Source organism: Saccopteryx bilineata, chromosome 2, assembly GCF_036850765.1.
Source record: "Saccopteryx bilineata isolate mSacBil1 chromosome 2, mSacBil1_pri_phased_curated, whole genome shotgun sequence".
NCBI lineage: Eukaryota > Metazoa > Chordata > Mammalia > Chiroptera > Emballonuridae > Saccopteryx > Saccopteryx bilineata.
In genome coordinates this window covers 368890917-368909491 of record NC_089491.1, presented here as the reverse complement: position 1 = coordinate 368909491, position 18575 = coordinate 368890917, and the positions used below count along the sequence as shown (strand labels likewise).

General features: G+C 51.7%; 1 non-coding gene across 1 annotated transcript; it reads left to right on the top strand.

The window, feature by feature from the left end:
• The first annotated feature begins 17203 nt into the window (after positions 1-17203).
• TRNAP-AGG (transfer RNA proline (anticodon AGG)) lies at positions 17204-17278 on the top strand. The gene has a single exon. It is a non-coding gene; the product is annotated as a tRNA-Pro (tRNA).
• The last annotated feature ends 1297 nt before the right edge of the window (positions 17279-18575 follow it).

The window sequence follows — 18575 nt, the reverse complement described above, 5'->3', positions numbered from 1 at the left end:
GAGAGGTTGAGTGACTTGCCCAGGGTCACACAGGAAGGTGGTAGCAGAAACTCTAGTCTCTTGATTTTCAGTCCTAAATTTGTTCCCAAGTGTCATCTGTGAAGTTAGTCTACTGCTGACCCTCCAAGGTCAGGTGTCAGAGAAAGTGGTGGGAAAGTAACCAGGGTGTTCTAAATCAAGGAGAATTGTTAAGATCCACCTGGATAATTGTGGGGGCTTCCTGGAGCACTAAGAGGTTTACCAGGTCGGAGTGGTAGGTACCCCAGGCATATGACCCTATATAGGCAGAGGTTCGGCTGGTGTGGGATGATTAGGCAAAGGGAACTTTGGGCAGTTTAGCAATCTGGGAGGCTTGTCTGAAGAAGAAGGGGAAGGGACATCCATGGACAGAGCATCAGCACCTGGGTTTCTTCATTCGTTCGTTCGTTCGTTCGTTCATTCATTCATTCATTCATTCACTGACCATTTCTGAAGCCTCTTCATGGCACGTCTTGTGCTGGGCGATCAGGAGATAGAAGTGAACAAGACCCAGTCCTGGTCCTGGAGATGATTGGAGGCTTTGTAAAACAGACTTGTAATAGACTCAATGACAGTATTATGTGATAAGAGTTTTGCTGGTTAGAGGTACCAGAGGACCTTGAGTTCAGAGGAGGGGCATCCGGCCCCAATTGGGAGTGGAGGGATAGTTAGGGACAGTGTCCTAGAAGAGCTGACTTCTGAGCTGAGGTATGATGAGAAGCCACAGTTCTGCCAGGGCTCCTCAAGTTGGTACTGCAGAATGCCCTGGGGAGCTTTGAAAAATGCTGATGCTCAGGTCCTGCTCAGACTCATTGAATCCGAATCTCCCCTGGGTTACTCAAGTGTGCAGCCGACAAGGAGAACTGCTAAATTAAAGGGAGAAAGGAGGAGCTGATGGAGAAGGGAGAACAGAGTCGGACAAGGATGGCTTGAAGGTGAGCAGGTGGTGTGTTCGGGAGGCTGCCAGCCAGGTAGGTGGCAGGGGCGGGGAAGCTGTGGGCTGTGGGTGGATGCAGGAAGAGCTTGGGGCTGCAGGTGTGGGGAGAGCAGGCACACATCCGACACCCAGGCCCTGGCGGTCCTGGGCAGGGACTCTCCACGCTGCCAGCTCACCCCATGCCCTGCACCTGGGGGTGCTAGCCGGACCGGAATTCAGCTAACACTTCTGTTCCCATCCCTGCTTCTCCGCGGCACTGTCAGCCACGCTGCCAGCCACGCTGCCAGCCATGTGCAGAGCCTGCTTCCACAAGGGGCGGCAGGTCAGTAATAAAGAGCCCTTGTCTCTCAGAAGCAGCTCGGGGCTGCAAGGAGGGCATGGAGGCCTCAGGCTGGATGGGCAGTGCCCGGAAGAGACCCTGGAAGTGGGAGGAAACTTGGGGTGGTCTGATGACTCACGATGGCAGCCAGAGCCCAGGGGAACTGGGAATTAGAGGCCACAGCCCCTGGAAGGGAGAGGGGAGAAAACGCTTACAGACTGGCTCATGTCCTGGTTCAGTCAGGTGTCTTCATGTGGTGGTGGCGCTGTGGGTGCTGGGCACTCTGCCAGGTCCTCTCTTTAAACAGGCTGCGTCTCACAGACCGCTGGCACCAGCCCTGAAGTCCCAGTGTCTGGGGGTCAGACAGATCTAAGTTTTGAGCCCCAGAGTGGCCACACGTCTGTTCTCTGACCATGGGCCTCTGGGCCTAGGCTGCTTTGCTGGAAATGAGGATGGTCATCCTAGCCTCATGAGGTTTGTGGGTTTTTACAGTTGTGCCTTCTGAGAAGTGATCTCAGATGGCTCAGAGTAGCCTCTGTCCCTTCCTCCATCTCAGGGCAGGGCTGTGGGCCCTTCTAGGTCCTGAGGCAGCCCAGCTCAGGTGGCTGTCTCTCCCTTCTGCATGGAACATCTTGCCATCAAGGTCCTGCAGTGCTTACTACATTCCTCTCGGGCCGGAAATGGGCCCGCAGGATGTGGGAGGGGTGGGTTTCTGGGTGAGGACAGCTCATGCCTGGAGGAAGGTGATGGGAGTTACGGAGGCCACTGCCGGGGAGAAGGCGCTGTGCGCAGGGATGCGATGAAGTTCCAGGTTGTTGGCTTGAGGCTTTCATTTTCTTTCCCCTTATTAATATTCGCAGTCTGTATTGTGTGTATTTGTTTGAGTGGGTAAGTTTGGGCATGTGGGGCGTGTATGAATGTGTGAATATGAGAAGATAGTTCGGAGGGATATGGTAACTGCTTCTCCACGTTGCATGCTCGTCGCGGGCCTAGCACTGGCCATACGCTTTTATCTGACTCACTCTCACCATCTCCCCGAATCCTCACATCCACCTCGAGAAGTGAGCAATGATGACCTTGTTTTACAGATACGCAGGTTCAGGAGCTTGATTGGGCTTGTCTGAGGGGCCCCAACCAAGAAGTGGGAGAGTCAGGATTTGACTTAGATCCTCCTGCGCACTTGAGCACCAAGTAACATTCTGTAGAGACAGGGTTCTCTAGCTGTGAAGCCATTTCCAGCCTCAGGAGAAAGGCAGGGCGGGGGAGGGGCCCTCGTTTAGGACTCAGCAGACTTGAGATCTGTTCTCACATTTGTCAGTGATGACTCACTCTTTGACGCTCACCTTCTCTGGGCCTCACTGACCTAGGCTGTGCGTTGTCCTGCTGGAGTGAGGACCCTTGGCTCTCCCTTAAGAAGGGATCCGGGTCCCCAGCCATGGCCTGATTCCTGTATACGGGGGGTGGTAGACCCTCTTAGCCAAGGTCAGCCAGTTCTGGTGGATTCCCAGGACAGAGCCTTGAGCAGAATTGAACAGAAGCCCACCCGTCCTGTCCTCCTGGTGGTTCCTGAGCTCATGCAGACAGTGTAGAGCAGGGGTCCCCAAACTACCGCCCTTGGGCCACATGCGGCACCCTGAAGCCATTTATCTGGCTCCTGCCACACTTCTGGAAGGGGCACCTCTTTCATTGGTGGTCAGTGAGAGGAGCACAGGACGCGGATGCATTTGTATCCTGTGCTCCTGGAGTACTGTATGTGGCGGCGTTGCAAAGCGCGGCATCGCTCATGTACAGTACTACTTCTGGTGACGCGAGATGCACACATCATGGCTCTGGAAGCGTGTCATATCACTTGTTCTGGCTAGCAGTGACAAATATGGAACCGGACATTGACCATCTCATTAGCCAAAAGTAGGCCCATAGTTCCCATTGAAATACTGGTCAGTTTGTTGATTTAAATTTACTTGTTCTTTATTTTAAATATTGTATTTGTTCCCGTTTTGTTTTTTTACTTTAAAATAAGATATGTGCAGTGTGCATAGGGATTTGTTCATAGGTTTTTTTTTATAGTCCGGCCCTCCAATGGTCTGAGGGACAGTGAACTGGCCCCCTGTGTGAAAAGTTTGGGGACCCCTGGTGTAGAGTGTGGCTGATACACTGGGACTGAGCTGGAGTGTGGTCAGCGGGCTGAGATGCAGCCAGGGAACTGACTTGTCCACAAGACACGGGGGAAACTATTGATGACGTCACCAGTCCACAGGCACATCTTCTCATGAGGGGTCAGGTGCTCTGACCCAGGAATCCAGGGCTCTGAAACATGTTGGGTACGTACATGTTGGGTACGACTGTTTGGATGGGGAAACTCAAAATTGGAAGGGCCATCAGGGAACCCTCAGCTGGCTTTACTATTCCCTCTGAAATGATGGGGTTCTTGCTCCGGCCAATGATTGGTTGACAGCATCTGGTTACCAATGATTCTGACTCAGCACAGACCTACTGTGTGCCAGCCCTTTTACACATGCTGCCTTTTTTAAGTGTAATTGCAGCCCTGTGGTGGGTATTGTTAATCCCTGCTCTACAGACAAGGACTGAGGCACAGAAATGGTAAGTAATTTTTTCAAGAATTGTTGAGCCTGCCTGACCTGTGGTGGCACAGTGGATAAAGTGTCGACCTGGAAACTGAGGTCGCCGGTTCGAAACCCTGGTCTTGCCTGGTCAAGGCACATATGGGAGTTGATGCTTCCTGCTCCTCCCCCTTTCTCTCTCTCCCCCCCTTCTCTAAAATGAATTAAAAAAAAAAGAAAAAAGATAAAAAAAAAAGAATTGTTGAGCCTGACCATGTAGTGGTGCAATGGAAAGAGTGTCAGACTGGGATGCAGAGGACCCAGGTTTGAAACCCTGAGGTCACTAGCTTGAGTGTAGGGTCATCTGGTTTGAGCAAGGCTCACCAGCTTGAGCCCAAGGTCACTGGCTTGAGCAAGGGGTTGCTCGGTCTGCTAGAGCCCCCCGGTCAAGGCACATATGAGAAAGTACTCAATAAACAACTAAGGTGCTGCAATAAAGAATTGATGCTTCTTGTCTCTCTCCCTTCCTGTCCGTCTGTTTGTCCCTATCTGTCCCTCTCTCTCTATCTCTCTCTCTCTGTCTCTGTCACAAAAAACACACACACACACACAAGAATTGTTATAATTTGGCTGAGATGGTTTGGAAGCCATTCAAGGCCATCTGCTAGGATGACTGACTTTTGAATGTGAATGGAGCAATGAGTATGTGCCTAGCTTTGTGTTAAAACCTTCTGAAGTGATATCCCATTTAAATCCTTTCAAATACCAAATGAGGCAAGAATTATTCTTCCACCTCAACAGATGAAGAAATTGTGGCTTAGAGTAGAAGTGGTAGAGCTGGGATTCAAACCCAGGCCAAGCTAAGAAGAAACTGCCTCATCAGGGCCCTGGATGGGCCAGTGGGATGGGCCACGCTAGCCCCTGCTCACACCATCTGTCAAGTGCTGGTTAGCGGTGTTCCTGTTGGTGTGGGCTCATGCTCCCTTGCTGCAGACACGTTCCAATTAGGTGAAAGAGCAGCGAGGATAATGTCTTTATGGAAATGGGGCTTTGGGCTGAAGACAGCAGAAACATTTGTCTTCAGGAGATGCTCTGTTCTCTGCTGTGCTGCTCTGGCCCTGAAGATTTCCCTGGGGGCCGCCCCCACCCCACTGGCTCCCTTCCCGTACTTGCTCTGCTCACTTCTCCACTCCAGTCAGCCCTGATAACATGTGCTGTGCCCACTCACTCATCGCCCCCGCCCTGGACCAGTCAGAACCGGGGCATTTGGAGCAGGGCTTCAGTTGCAGCAGGAGGCTTTCTGGTTGAACCCAGGAAGCACTTCCAGACAATTAGGGATCGTGGGAGGGTGCGGGTAGGTTTTTAAGGTCCAGAGGGACTGTGGGACAGTGAAAAGGTCCAGAGGGACAGTGAAAAGGGCCGAAGTGAGAGGTGGTGTGGAACATGCCCTCTGACCCTACGCTTGGGGAGGGTTCTGCCCCTGGTTCCATATCCATGTGCTGGACTTGGAGCTCATCCACCCACATCCCCCATTCTGAGCCTGCTCCTGATATCCTTTAAACAGACTTCTCCCAGCCTCAGGGTTTCAGGGGTGAGGTTCAGGATCCCAGAGACAATCCAGCAAAGAGACTCTGACTCCCCCAAACATCCCCACTTCCCCCCATGCTTACTCAAAGATTTCAGGTTTTCTGAGCAAAGCGACCTCCGCTGACTGCCTGTAGGGGGCAGCGTTACCCCACGCACCCTCTGCGGAGCCCTGTTGCTCTAAGGGTTAGGTGGGGACTCTGGTAGGAAGAGGCAGAACAGCCAGGTCCCCTCCTCCCGTCCCCTGGGCCTATGGGAGGAGGGGGGGGGGAATGGTGGCTTGAGGGTAGCCAGGGGTATAGCTGGGTATGTGGGGGGGAGACCTGGGGGTTCTGAGGGCCACCTCAGGCTGGTCCAGGGGAAAGGTACTCACCCTCATTCCAGAGCTCGCCAGTGCCCGGCTGTGGCCACACCAGGCCTCCCTCTGCAGGGCCCTGATGGGTGCCCTGAATAGGCAGTTGGATGTGACAATGGGGAGAGGAGGTGGGGAGCTAGGGAGAAGTGGACACCCTGTGAGAGGAAGTGTAAAGAGGGGAGTGACCTATGTCCAGCCTCTGGTCACCTCACTGCCCATCCCCCAGGAGGTGCAGAAATGCAGAGGGCGGTAGGGGTTTGGGCGCAGGAAGACAAGGTTGGGGAGGAGTTAACAGGGAGAGGGGAATGAGAAGGCATGGCTCAGGTCCCTACGAGCCAGGAGACCTTGTGCTTTCTGGTCCTCTGTCTCCATCAGGTGTGACCATGCCTGTCCCCTGTGGCTGCTGAGCCTCAGGGGAGGAAGGTGCTGGGCATACAGTGGGTGCCCACCCAGGGAGGCTCCCTCTGGCCGTGTCCTGATCTCCTTTCTTCCCCTCGAACTAGGTGTCCGCTAGAGAGCTACCAAAACCACACACTAGCTAGGTGTCCTTGGGCAACTTAGTAACCTTTCTGTGCCTAACGTTTCTTATCTGCAAAATGGGGTAATAATAGTTCCCACTTTAGAGGGTTGTTCTGAGGATAAAAGGAGTTTTATACATCAAGTGCTTAGAACAGTATCTGCCACGTGTGAGCCCTCTGTAAGGGTGTGTACCATTGTCACTGTTAACGGTCACAAAACCCTACCGTGGGTTTCTTAAAAAGCTTCCCCTCAAATGAGCTGCTTGACTTCTCAAAGCAGCCTCTGAGATTGGCCCACCAGAAGTCCCACCCATTTTACAGGTGAGCACAGGATGGCTTAGAAGATGAGGTGACTTGCTTAAGACCACACCACCTTTTAAAAGTGACTCAAGATCTTTTTAATGTGTATGTGATCCTGAGTACCTCACCACTCAACTGCAGCCTGGGTCCTCCAGGGGGCCAGGTCCTGAGTCCCCGGCCAAAGAGGATGGTAGCTCCTATGTCTCCAGGTTGCCCAGGTGTGACACCGTCAGCTCCTGTGGGTTTGGTGAAATAAAAGAGGCAGGTTAGAGGCTCCCTGTTCACAAAGGGGTTTGGGGGCCTGGATGGCTGGAGCAAGGTGAGGACAGGAGCAAGGTGAGGACAGGATGAGGTGTACCTGCAGGCTGAGTTGGGAGTGTCAGCTGCCTTGGGGGCCCCAGTCTTCCCTTTAATTATCATTTGCAGGTGGCTGGGCGCCCAGGGTACGGCTTTCATCTGACAGATGAGGCTTATCTCCTGGAGCAGGAGAATCGACTCTGTAATTGAACAGGGTGTTTTACCTTTGATGATGTCCCCTGGCAGTTTGAATCCTAGCATGGGGGGCAAAAGAGACACTGTCAGCCTCAGCCAAGCCTCTGGTCCTTTCAGCCCTGGACTCACAGGGAGACTCAAATCCAAACAGCATGGAGATGCTGTGGGGTGTGAATGAGCAAGGGCAGTAGACAGTGTGGTGTAGACAGGAGCCTGCACTCCGTGGTCAGACAGACCCGATGTGAGTACCAGCTCTGCCACTTAGTAGCTCTGTCACCCCGGTCACCCTTCTGAGCTTCCATTTCCCCATCTGAAAATGGGGCTAATGGTATCTGCGTGACATAGTTATTGTGAGGAGTAAATAGGATAATGGGTGTGAAGTGCTTAGCGCAGCACCCAGAACTCTTGTAAGTGCCCAATTAAATGCTGGCTTTACTCATGGCCCGCGAGCAGGGCGTGCTCTGAGCACCCACGCTGCGCCTGGCTCCAGGTGGACTCGGCCCGTTGCAGTGCCAGGTCCACAACAGCTTGAGAACCACCGCCCTTTCTGAGAGCTCCCACCCCAGGGAAAGGGCAGACCGCTTTTCCTCCCAGCCTTTATCGAGCGTCTACTATTTGCTGACTGTGGGAGCCACACTGAGTAAGATCCTGCCCTGCCATCAAGGAACCCCGTCTCCTGGGTCCACGGTTATAACACAGGGGGGATGGGGGTGGTCAAAGGAGGTGTGTCGTAGTGGGCACTGAGCTGGGAATGATGAACCCTGGGGTGACTGTGGGTGAAGCCATCCACATTTGCACTGTGCACTGAAGCATAGCGAAGCCTTGGGGCAGGTGAGTGTCAGCGGCTTCTCCACTCTTCCGAGAACACTGAGAAAGGATCCAGGTGTGGCGAAGGGTCACATTCCAGGCTGGGACGCAGAGTTGGGTGGGGCTGTTCAGGGGATGCCTCTTTTTCTTTTCAAGATGCAGTGGGAGGCCAGGTTTGATGAGACTGGCGACAGGGTTGGGAAGCTCGGGACGTGACTCTTCTGTCTGCCAGAAGGTGTATTTAAACAAAACAGAAACAGGAGGGTGAGGGCAGAGGAGGAGAGCAAGACTCTTCTCGGCTCTCTCTCTCCTCCTGTGCTGGGGTCAGAGGGTTAAGGGCCTATACTCAGCCCTGGGCACGAGGGTGGGCAAGATGTTGAAGAGACACTTACCCCACGTGGCAGAGGGGTACCTGCCAAGCTGAGCCCAGGAACCTGGTATTCAGGAGAATGAAGGACTCACTCATTGAGCTTGGAGGGCCTTTTAATTAGTTTTACAAGAGGCCTCCATCTCTGAGTGTCTGTCCTCACCAAGATTCCCCAGGAAGGAAGAGGTGGAGGGGAGACGGGTGCAGCCACTCAGCGAATTTCCCCAAATCCTCATGCCTGCATTTGCTGGGCCCTGCTTCTTCCTCTTGTCTCCCCTGGAACAGGGGTCCTCAGGACCAGGCCTGTGGGGAGGGGGCCAGGGGAGGATGGGGTGCCAGCCTGCCAACTATGGATGCTGGAGGTTTGTGTAGAGGGGGTGCTGGGTGGCGGGGAGCATGTGGACAGGCTGTCATACACTTTCTGGTTTGGCCACTTACCAGCCGGGTAGACCTGAGTATGTCATTCCAGTATTTGAGCCTCAGTGTTGGAATCTGCAAAATGGGGCAGTAATGCTTACCACTTGGAGTCATTCTAAGGATGATGTCTAGGAGAAATGTTGGAGGAGGGGTCGGCCTTGGAGAGGCCTGTTAGCAGGGGAACAAGGCCATCTGCCTTTGGGATACATGCCTCAGTTTTGTTTTTTGTTTTTTGTTTTTGTATTTTTCTGAAGCTGGAAATGGGGAGAAACAGTCAGACTCCCACATGCGCCCGACTGGGATCCACCCGGCACGCCCACCAGGGGGCGATGCTCTGCCCACCAGGGGGCGATGCTCTGCCCCTCCGGGGCGTCGCTCTATTGCGACCAGAGCCACTCTAGCGCCTGGGGCGGAGGCCAAGGAGCCATCCCCAGCGCCCGGGCCATCTTTGCTCCAATGGAGCCTTGGCTGCGGGAGGGGAAGAGAGAGACAGAGAGGAAGGAGAGGGGGAGGGGTGGAGAAGCAGATGGGCGCTTCTCCTGTGTGCCCTGGCCGGGAATCAAACCCGGGATCTCTGCATGCCAGGCCGACGCTCCACCACTGACCCAACCGGCCAGGGCTGTCATGCCTCAGTTTTAAAACAGGCAAAATGTGGTTGATAATAGCACTTACCTCACAAGGTTGTATGCAGATTAAATGAATTACAGTATATGTAGCCGCCTGGCTCATAAAGCTTAGTAAATATTAGCCATTATTACTGATTTCACTACTGTCGGTTGGATATTAAGGCAAACTCTCAAGCCCAAGGATTTGGTCAGATGTCAGACTGGGGGCCTAGGATGGGGCTTGGCCGCAAGAAGAAGGCCGGAAGCTACAGAAACGACTAACTGGAACCTGGGTCCGGGTGAAAGTTGGAACCTCTGTGGTGCAGAGGCCTGGATGGATGATCAAGTCTGGGGTGTGTACATACAGGGGCTGGTCCGGATCACCGTAACGCCCTCCCACCTCAGAGTTCTCCCAACACATTTCCTGCTCACTTTGGTTCTAGCAGGAAGGGCCAGATTAAGTTGCCAATGCTGGGGACATGTGTGTCCCAGGCATTTCTGCACTGGGCTTCCACTTGGCCGGGCTCAGGGAGGAGCAGGCCCAGCCCTGGGGGAGAGGTGATGTGATCCCACCATGGCTTTAGTGGCTTTCCCCCGCCTGAGGCTGCTCCCTTTCTCACCGAAGGAGCTGTGCGGGGAGAGGCCCCTGCGGCTGCCGGTCAGGACAACGGAGGGAGACAGCGGAGGGAGACAGCGGAGGGAGACAGCGGAGGGAGACAGCGGAGGGAGACAGCGGAGGGAGACAGCGGAGGGAGACAGACAGCGGCCTGCGGGACAGCTGAGGCTCCGCCCTAGCTGACATGTGCAATAATGATCCTTCCTACCCCACCTGTCTGTTTGTCTTCATTGATTCGTGGGAGAGTAAGACTTGGTTGGCTTGGAACCCAGATCCGTAACTCTGCCCACAGTCGGGGTGATATATTCGTAGCTGGGTCTGCTGGACCAGGGAAGCCAGGACGCTGGGGGACATTTGGAACCCTGAGAGAATTCATCACAGGAGGCTGAAGTGGTCTGATATTGAGGTCTGGCTCGGTAACATGCCTGTGGTGGCTGGTAATCAAACCCGTCCAAGCCCGGTGACTTTGGTAGACTGAGTGTCCCCGGAAAGAAAAAGCTGTGTGTGTTGACTGAGTCACTTCATTCACTCGAGAACCCTTTGGGGCCCAAGCAGCGCTGTGGCCTCCTGTTGGCACCGGGGTATAAGTTCCATTTGGGGAACTGTGCCCCACCCTGCAAGAGAATGCTGAGTTCTTAGCACAGTGCCTGCTATAAAGTTGGTGTTCAAAAATACTTGGTAAAAGTAATAATAAGATTTTTTTTTTCAAAACCTACCTCGTTTAGTGAAGGATTTTGTCATAGCAAACTTGCAGAGCAGTTGAGAGTGGAAACCCAAACCTATTCATGAGTGAGATACCCCTGTGGGTCCCATACATGAGAGGGAGTTAGGAAAGGGTTGAAATCCTTGAATTGGCAGAGGTGCTTGGAGCTAGCAATATTTGGGGGTTCTTAATGCCATTCACACCCACAGGCTGGTGAAGAAAGGACTACTTCATTGTTTTCTGAATGAAGGAAAGGAGCGGTTTGTCAATAGGAGAGCTGGGATGTCAGTGTCACCCATGGAAGTCGTTTGGCAGTGCTGGCAATAGCATGGCACCTACATGACTCACATGTGCATTGACTTCTCCTTTCTCTTTCCTGCTAGGCTTATTGATGCACTAGCTCAAACATGTTCATGTGGCTCCTGATATTGGGGTCATGGTCCCCCAGTGAGGAAGGATCAGCAGGCCTTCCAGTGTCCAGACTGTGGGAACTGTCTCGGAGGGAGACCTGACCACCCAGATAGGTCAGAATAAAGATTATTTCCCATCCTCCTTTCTCATCTGGTACCCAGTGCCTTCATGGTCGTCTCCCCTCCTCCTCAGCAATGTAAGATTGCGGCTGTAAATTATTCATTCATAGTTAAGTGGAGCACATTTCAAAGTCTTGTCTCAGAATTGCTGAGGGCGAAGGCTCACATTTTTGGGTCCAGCGGCTCATCAAGCAGAGCCCTGAGATCTGGAGCCAGCCTGCCTCAGCTCCGGTCTCCCCCCTGTCTGGTTTCCTCCCTAACTTTTCCTGTTCAGGTTTCCTGCCTCACCTTACCCCAGAGGGAGCCCGTGTCAGTGCTACCCCCTCCTGACCATGCAGGCATGGCTGTGGGCTTCAGGGCGACTGTTGCCCAGGACCCCTGGGCCATCCGTTCTTGTGGGAGCTGGGAGCCCACACATCTGAGAGGAGTGCGTAAGATGTGCCAAGCACTGGAAAAGTGACCGTGCTGACAACCACTGCAGCAGACATTATTGCATGTGCTCTGTGTGTCAGGCACTTTTCTTAGCACTTTATTTTTTTAATTTAATGTATTTCAGTTTTTTCTTCTTTTCCAAGTGAGAGAAGGGAAAATAGAGAGACAGACTCCTGCATACACCTCAACCTGGATTCACCTAGCAACCCGCATCTGGGGCTGATGCTCTGTTCATCTGGGGCTGTGCTCACAACCAAGCTATTTTTAGCACCTGAGGTGGAGGTTCCACGGAACCATTCTTAGTGCCTGGGGCTGATGCACTCAAACCAATCAAGCCACTGGCTGTGGGAGGGAGAGAGAGAAAAGGGGGAGGGAGAAGGGGTGGAGAAGCAGATGGTCACTTCTCCTGTGTGCCCTGACTGGGAATTGAACCTGGGATGTCCATATGCTAGGCTGACACTCTACCACTGAGCCAGCCGGCCAGGACCTCTTCTTAGCATTTTGTATTGTAGTTAATGTTTCTATTGAACCTCACAACAACCCTAGGAGATAAGTACTGTTTCTATTCTCACTTCACAGATGAGGAGATTGAAGCTCAGAGACGTTGAATGACTTACCCAAGGCCACACAGCCTACAAGTAGCCAAGCTGAGACTCGAGTGCAAGCAGTCCAATGCCTGACTCTGCACAACGTGCTACTCTATTAAAACGTATGATAGTAGTACATTTATCCTTACAACCACCCCTGTACAGATGGGCAAATTAATGTCTTGAGAATATAAGTGACTCAGTCCAGGTCATGTAGCTAGTGAATAACAGAGCTAAGATTTGAATCCAAGGCATTCGAATTCAGAATCCGTGTTCTTTCTGCCACCTGCCCTGAGACTGGTGGATGAGCTGACCTTCTAGGCACCCTTATTAGGGAGAAAAAGGAGAAACATTTGGGGGCCTAGGGAGTCTCAGCCTGCGTTGGGAGGGTGGATTGGGAGTGGGGAGCCCTGGCTGATGGATAAAATGTCCTTGGAATTTCCTGAGAGTAAATTTCAGTATATGTGTCCATGCTACCGATTCAATCTAATGCCACCACTATTTATTTATTTATTTACTATTTTTTAAAAAAAATATTTTATTTATTGATTTTTTTAGAGAGAGAGGAGTGAGAGAGAGAGACAGAGAGAGAGAAGGGGGAGGAGCAGGAAGCATCAACTCCCATATGTGCCTTGACCAGGCAAGCCCAAGGTTTCGAACCGGTGACCTCAGTGTTCCAGGTCGACGCTTTATCCCACTGCGCCACCACAGGTCAGGCCAGTGCCACCACTATTTAAAGATTCAGAGCTGACAAAGGAGAAAAACATAAATGCTTTCTATCTGAGCTGTTGCTTACCATTAAGAGTTTATCTCTACGTAGCAGAATAATCGTAACACATAGCAGCCACGTGGGGCTGATTAGTTTTACTGTAAGTTTTATTTGATTACAACATGAAAGGCTGTTCATGACTTAGGACGGAGCTATATGGCTGCTTGCTTACAGCTGAAAAGCAGGAGCTCGAGGAATGGGTCGGGCCCAGGAGCATCCGATCACGAGTGGTGCTTGAAGAGCATGTTGATCAGCAGAGACCGTTTGCTGCCCCTGCCAGTGTGTAAAGCCACGGCTCTCTTCCCGTGGGGGCAGTGGTCAGTAGTCCTGGCTGTTTGCAGTGACAGGGGAGGAAGGGGAGTAAGTAGGAAAGAGACAATGTTCGGCTTATGTCAAAACTGTGAACATGGGAGTAGGAGGACATGTGTTTCATTTCTAAGACAAATTAAAAGACCCAATCTTGTCTCATGCCTGAACCTGAATAATATACATACTAATTTTATTTATTTATTTTTTCATGCTTACTAGGTGCTGGGCACTGTGCCAAGTGTTTAGAGAGCGACCTTATCAAGGAGGGAAACGTATTTTCCTCAGTTTACAGAGGAGGAAAGGGTGGCTGGGAGAGGTGAAGTGAGCACCCCAGGAGTTCAGCCAGAAAGGGGAGGGGCTGGATGTGGAGTCTGATGCTGGGTCTGGGGCCTGGGCCTCTCCTGCTAAACTGTTCTTCACGAGAGTATCTCTCAGCGACCCCGACTTTCCCCAAGAGCCCGGTGGACAGTGGGAACGAAGGGTCCTCTGGCAGGAGGTGGGACCCATCTCTGGTGGCCTCAGCCATCCTGCCTCCAGGAGAGTGGGAAAAGTTATAGGCTCTAGAGGGAGGGGAGGAGCTTTGGCTTGTCCCTGACTGTATCACTCAATGTCTCAGACGCATTGTCCTCATCTCTAAGATAATGTTTTCGGATCCATCTCACAGGTGGTTGTGGGTAACTCCTTGTCAGTTGTGAAGTGTTATTTGTACACTCATGATAGGAGGTAGTGGTGAGCAGTGGTGAGCAGGGAGAGGGAAACCCTCCAAAGAAGAGATATGTGGGGAGCCAGCAACTACGACCTGTGGCCCAGATTCAGGACCTTTGCTCATGCTGATCCCTCTGCTGGAGAGCTCTCCCCTCCTCTCCCCTTTCCCCATGATATGGTCTTTTAACACTTTCAGCTCTCAGCCTAAATGTATCTTCTCAGAAAGACTCTCTCCTCTCCCATGCTGGTAGACTGGCTTGAGCCCCTACCACTGTCAGCCCTGGGTGCTTTCCCTGGCTCTTCCATTTCACTCCAAACCTCCTTACAAGACCTAGTCCTACCTGTATATGAATTATGCAGGCAGAGGCTGAGGGCGTATTATGGGGACAGCTATTCCAGCAAAAGCCATCTGGCTGGAGCAGGGAGAGAGAGAGAGAGAGAGAGAGAGAGAGAGAGAGAAAGAGAGAGAGGGGAAGTATCAGGAAGTGATTTCTCACAGTAATTAAATGCTTGTGTGTATATGTGTGTGTTGGGGAGATGTATTTTATCACTGTCCCCTTCCCAGGGTCTAATCTAGCCTGTGTCACATCCAAGCCCTGGGTCTAAACAGAACCCCATCCCTCCCTCGACATGAGGGAGGAGGGTTGGTGTTGACTGATGTTTTTGATTAAGAAAAACAACAACAAAGAGTCAGGGAGGGCCTCAGTGAGCTTTCGTGAGAAGTGGGAGGAGCAGCAGGGTCAAGGGGACCTACTATATAGATGTATTTAACCTCTCAGCTGGGATGGATGGCTTCTATAAACCCCCCGTAAACCTTCGGGTGGGAGGCTGCTTCTCAAGTGCACAGAGGAAAGGCATGAACAGTGCTCAGGATGATGGGTTGCCTGTCAGGTGGGGGTCCTGGGGGGTGGAGGAGAATTGTGGGAGGGGCCCTTTCTCTTCCGGAGCACACACTCAGCCCCTGTCCCCACAAGAGTCTGCCTCTGGGTGACACTTCGTTGGATAAATTCTGCCCTGGCCTGTGCTATGGACACGCTACGTAGCCTTAAGCCGGTGCTTTTGTCCTCCTGGACTTGGGTTGTCAGTCTGTACAGTCGGGGGAGCTCCGGAGGTGGGTGGTGGAGATGGTTGTACCGCAGCGCTCTGTGTTCCATGCCACTGAGCTGTACATACACTGAAACATGGTTCAAAAGGTAAACTTGGTTATGTATATTTTACCATGAAAAAAAAACACCTCTAAAAGAAAATCGGATGAATCTAAAGTTTTCTTAGAGCCTTAATGCTCTGTGGATTGATGATCCTGGATTCAGAGACATGCCAGGGAACTTACCATTACTTCAGGAACAGACTGTGTGACCTCTGCCAAGTCACCTTCCCTCTGATTCTGTCCCCTTTGGTGGTGGCAGGGCGGCTCCTCCAGACATAGCTGGTGGCTTTCCCTCCCTCTTCTCTGAAAGCTTCCTGCATGCCCTGAACTTCCTCCGCGTCCGGAGGCTGGACCCCTCTCTCCTCTCTGGTGCCCCCACCATCTCCTGTCTTGGCCTCTGGTGGCTTCTCCTAGAGGCCAAGGGGGAACTCCGCTCGGCTGTTCACCGAGCCGTTAAACATCTCATGGATAATTTAGGAACACAAATCAAACAGGAGGCTGGAGTCTCTGGATTTATGAAGAAAAAAATGAGTCAAATTTGACAATTTGTGAGCAGTTCAGAATAGCAGCATGGCGGGGGTGGGGGGAGGGCTAGGAGAAGGCCCGAGGGCTGGTCTGAGGGCTGGCTGCGCAGTTGCGGGAGGCAGAGGTGGGACTGGGCCTCAGCACCCAGACCATTAGCTTTGTGGGAAGTTGCCTGTGTCCGGGACAAACGGGGCAAGCAGAGTCCAGTGAGGGCAGGACTCCTAAGGAAGCAGAGGGAGGGGCCAGTCCACAGATCCTAATTTGTCTGCCTGTGGTCTAGGCCTTGGCTGGGTACCAAGGGGAAGAGAGGTCAGGGCAGAGGAGGTGAGACACGTCCTCCAGCCGTGTGTGTGTGTGTGTGTGTGTGGGGGGGCTGGGCCAGAATTAAGAGGATTTGTTGGCCTTCCGAGAGAGAGAGAGACAGAGAAAGAGAGAGAGACCTTAGTTGTCCAAGAGGCTTCTTTTTGAGCTTTTTCCAGTCTTCCTGGGCAAACACTCAGTCTTAGGGTGGTGAGATTGTCCACCTAAAGCCAGCCCCAGAAGCCCAGAGGGACACTCCAAAGGCCATCACTAAGGTCAGAGCCCCAGAAATGTATGGGTCCCTGTGGATGTGGGGTGGGAGTCTGACTGGCTTTGCTCCCATGGGAACCAGCAGTGGGGGGGCCCCTGCTACCGCCTCAGCCCGGTTTTCCTGGATAGTCCCAGCTTCTGTCCACTTTCCTCTGCTGGGATGGACTCCGAGAAGTGCGTTCTCAGGTGTGTGGTCCAGTAGAGGTGCTAGGTCTGAGGGGCAGGGATGGAGAGACCAGGGATGAGCCCCACGTAGACATTGCTTGCCTGAGTGCCAGGGAACAAGTCACATCACCTCCTAGGGCTTAGTTTCCTCACCTGAAAAATGGGAATAGTATTCCCTTCCCTTAGCCTCCCTTATAGGTATTTGATATCCTGTCATGTCAAGGTGGTAAATTTTTCCTTTTTCCTTGGGAATCCACCCCAATCATCTTTCTGGGCTTTATATTCTCATGTCTGCAATGGAGAGACTAGACCATCCGTCCTGAACAACATCTGATGCTATGACTATCTTGGTATTTCAGTTCCTGACCAGTGTGTTCCCACTTAAGATGGAGCTTCCAGAGTCCAGGGCTCGAGGAGGCAGCATTTTGTTCAAATAACCACTTACTAAAATGACTTCTAGGTAGGGGGCCTTAATGCTTTTTCTTAATCTCACCAAAAGCCCTAGTGAAGACGTGGCTGGATGTGTGCATTTCAATGATTTAGATGGGTGGGTTGTCCCTTAGAATGTGTCAGAAAGATTTCCGCAGAACTTATGTCATGCAATGCAAAACATTCCCATTTTAAGAGCTGAAGGAGATAAAGTGTCAAGGGGCTTGAAGACTCCCGGGGGAGGGGCAGAGATGCACTGTTGACTTGGGAGTCATTATTTAGAGTCAGCAAACAGTTATTGAGCTCATACTACATACCAAATGCTGTTCCAGGCACTTTCATATTCATTATTTCCTTTGGTTCCATATTAATAATGGGAAGAAGGCAGTATTACTCTCTTTTGGCAGATGAGAAAACAGGCTCAGTGAGGTAAAAGGCCCTGGCCATTGGCTCAATGGTAGAGCGTCGGCCCAGGGTGTGGATGTTCCAGGTTCAATTCCTGGTTAGGGCACACAGGAGAAGCAACCATCTGCTTCTCCACCTCTCACCCTCTCGCTTCTCTCTCTCTTCCCCTCCTGCAGCCATGGCTTGATTGGAGTGAGTTGGCCCCAGGTGCTGAGGATGGCTCCGTGGTCTCTACCTCAGGTGCTAAGAAGAGCTCAGTTGCTGAGCAATGGGGCTACGCCCTAGATGGTCAGAGCATTGCTTCCTAGTGGGCTTGCCAGGTGGATCCTGGTTGGGGTGCATGCAGGAGTCTATCTCTGTCTCCCCTCCTCTCACTGAATATAAAGAGAGAGAGAGAGAGAGAGAGAGAGAGAGAAAGGGAGGGAGGGAGGGAGAGAGGTAAAGGAATTGTTTAAGGCCACACACTGGGAGTGGTAGATCTGTGACGCAGATCCAGGCCTATCTGATCTCAGAGGCAGAGCTTCCCCTGAAAAGTGATTTCTTATTCCAGGCCATTAAAGCTACAATGTCATCTCACCAGTGGTCTCCATAGATTTCTCTTTAAGTATAATCACATTTTCCTGTTTCTTTATATGTCTAGTAATTCTAGATTATATCCTGAGATTGTGCATATTTGGAAAAGACTCTGAATTCTATTGTGTTCCTCTGAAGAGTGTTGATTTTTTGTTTTTAATTTGGCTGAAATCATACTTCAAACTGTTTCCCCCCTGACGGGCAGCTGAAATCTATTTTTTAATCTTAGCTGGGCTTTCCGGAGTCTTCCCTTGGTACGTATGTGGAAGGACCAGCTAGAGGTTTGGGTAGAGTTAATACATAGAAGTTGGATAAATCTCTGTGACTTTCTTCCTTCTGGGGTTTCCGTCATCACTTTCTAGCTGTTGCATTCATCCACATTTTCTCTGATTCTTCAAGCCACCGAGGTGTTGGGTTTCCTTTAAATTTGCTATTCTGTAAGACACTGACTACGGTCTATATTCAGGAGAAATGCAATGTTAACTCCCCTCCAACTTCTGCCTGATTTTTGTTTTACCAGCGCCTTTTGGTAGTTTTAAAATATTTTACACAGAGTTTATAATTGTTACCTGTAGAGGACAGGTCAGTTAGGAGCTACTTGACCGTCATTGAAAGTCTTGTTTCATTTTTGAACGTGTGGTTTCTCTTCTGGCTCTCACCAGGCAGGATCTGTTCTTAAAGCTATGCCAGGCCTGGCAACATCTCTAGGAATCTTGTCTTCAGCTAGTAATCGTAGGCATTTAGACCAAGATAGTAACGTGTGGTAAACTGGATCTAAGAGATGTTACAGAACTGTGTCTGTGACAGTTTCCTGGGTGGTTTTGCCTCAT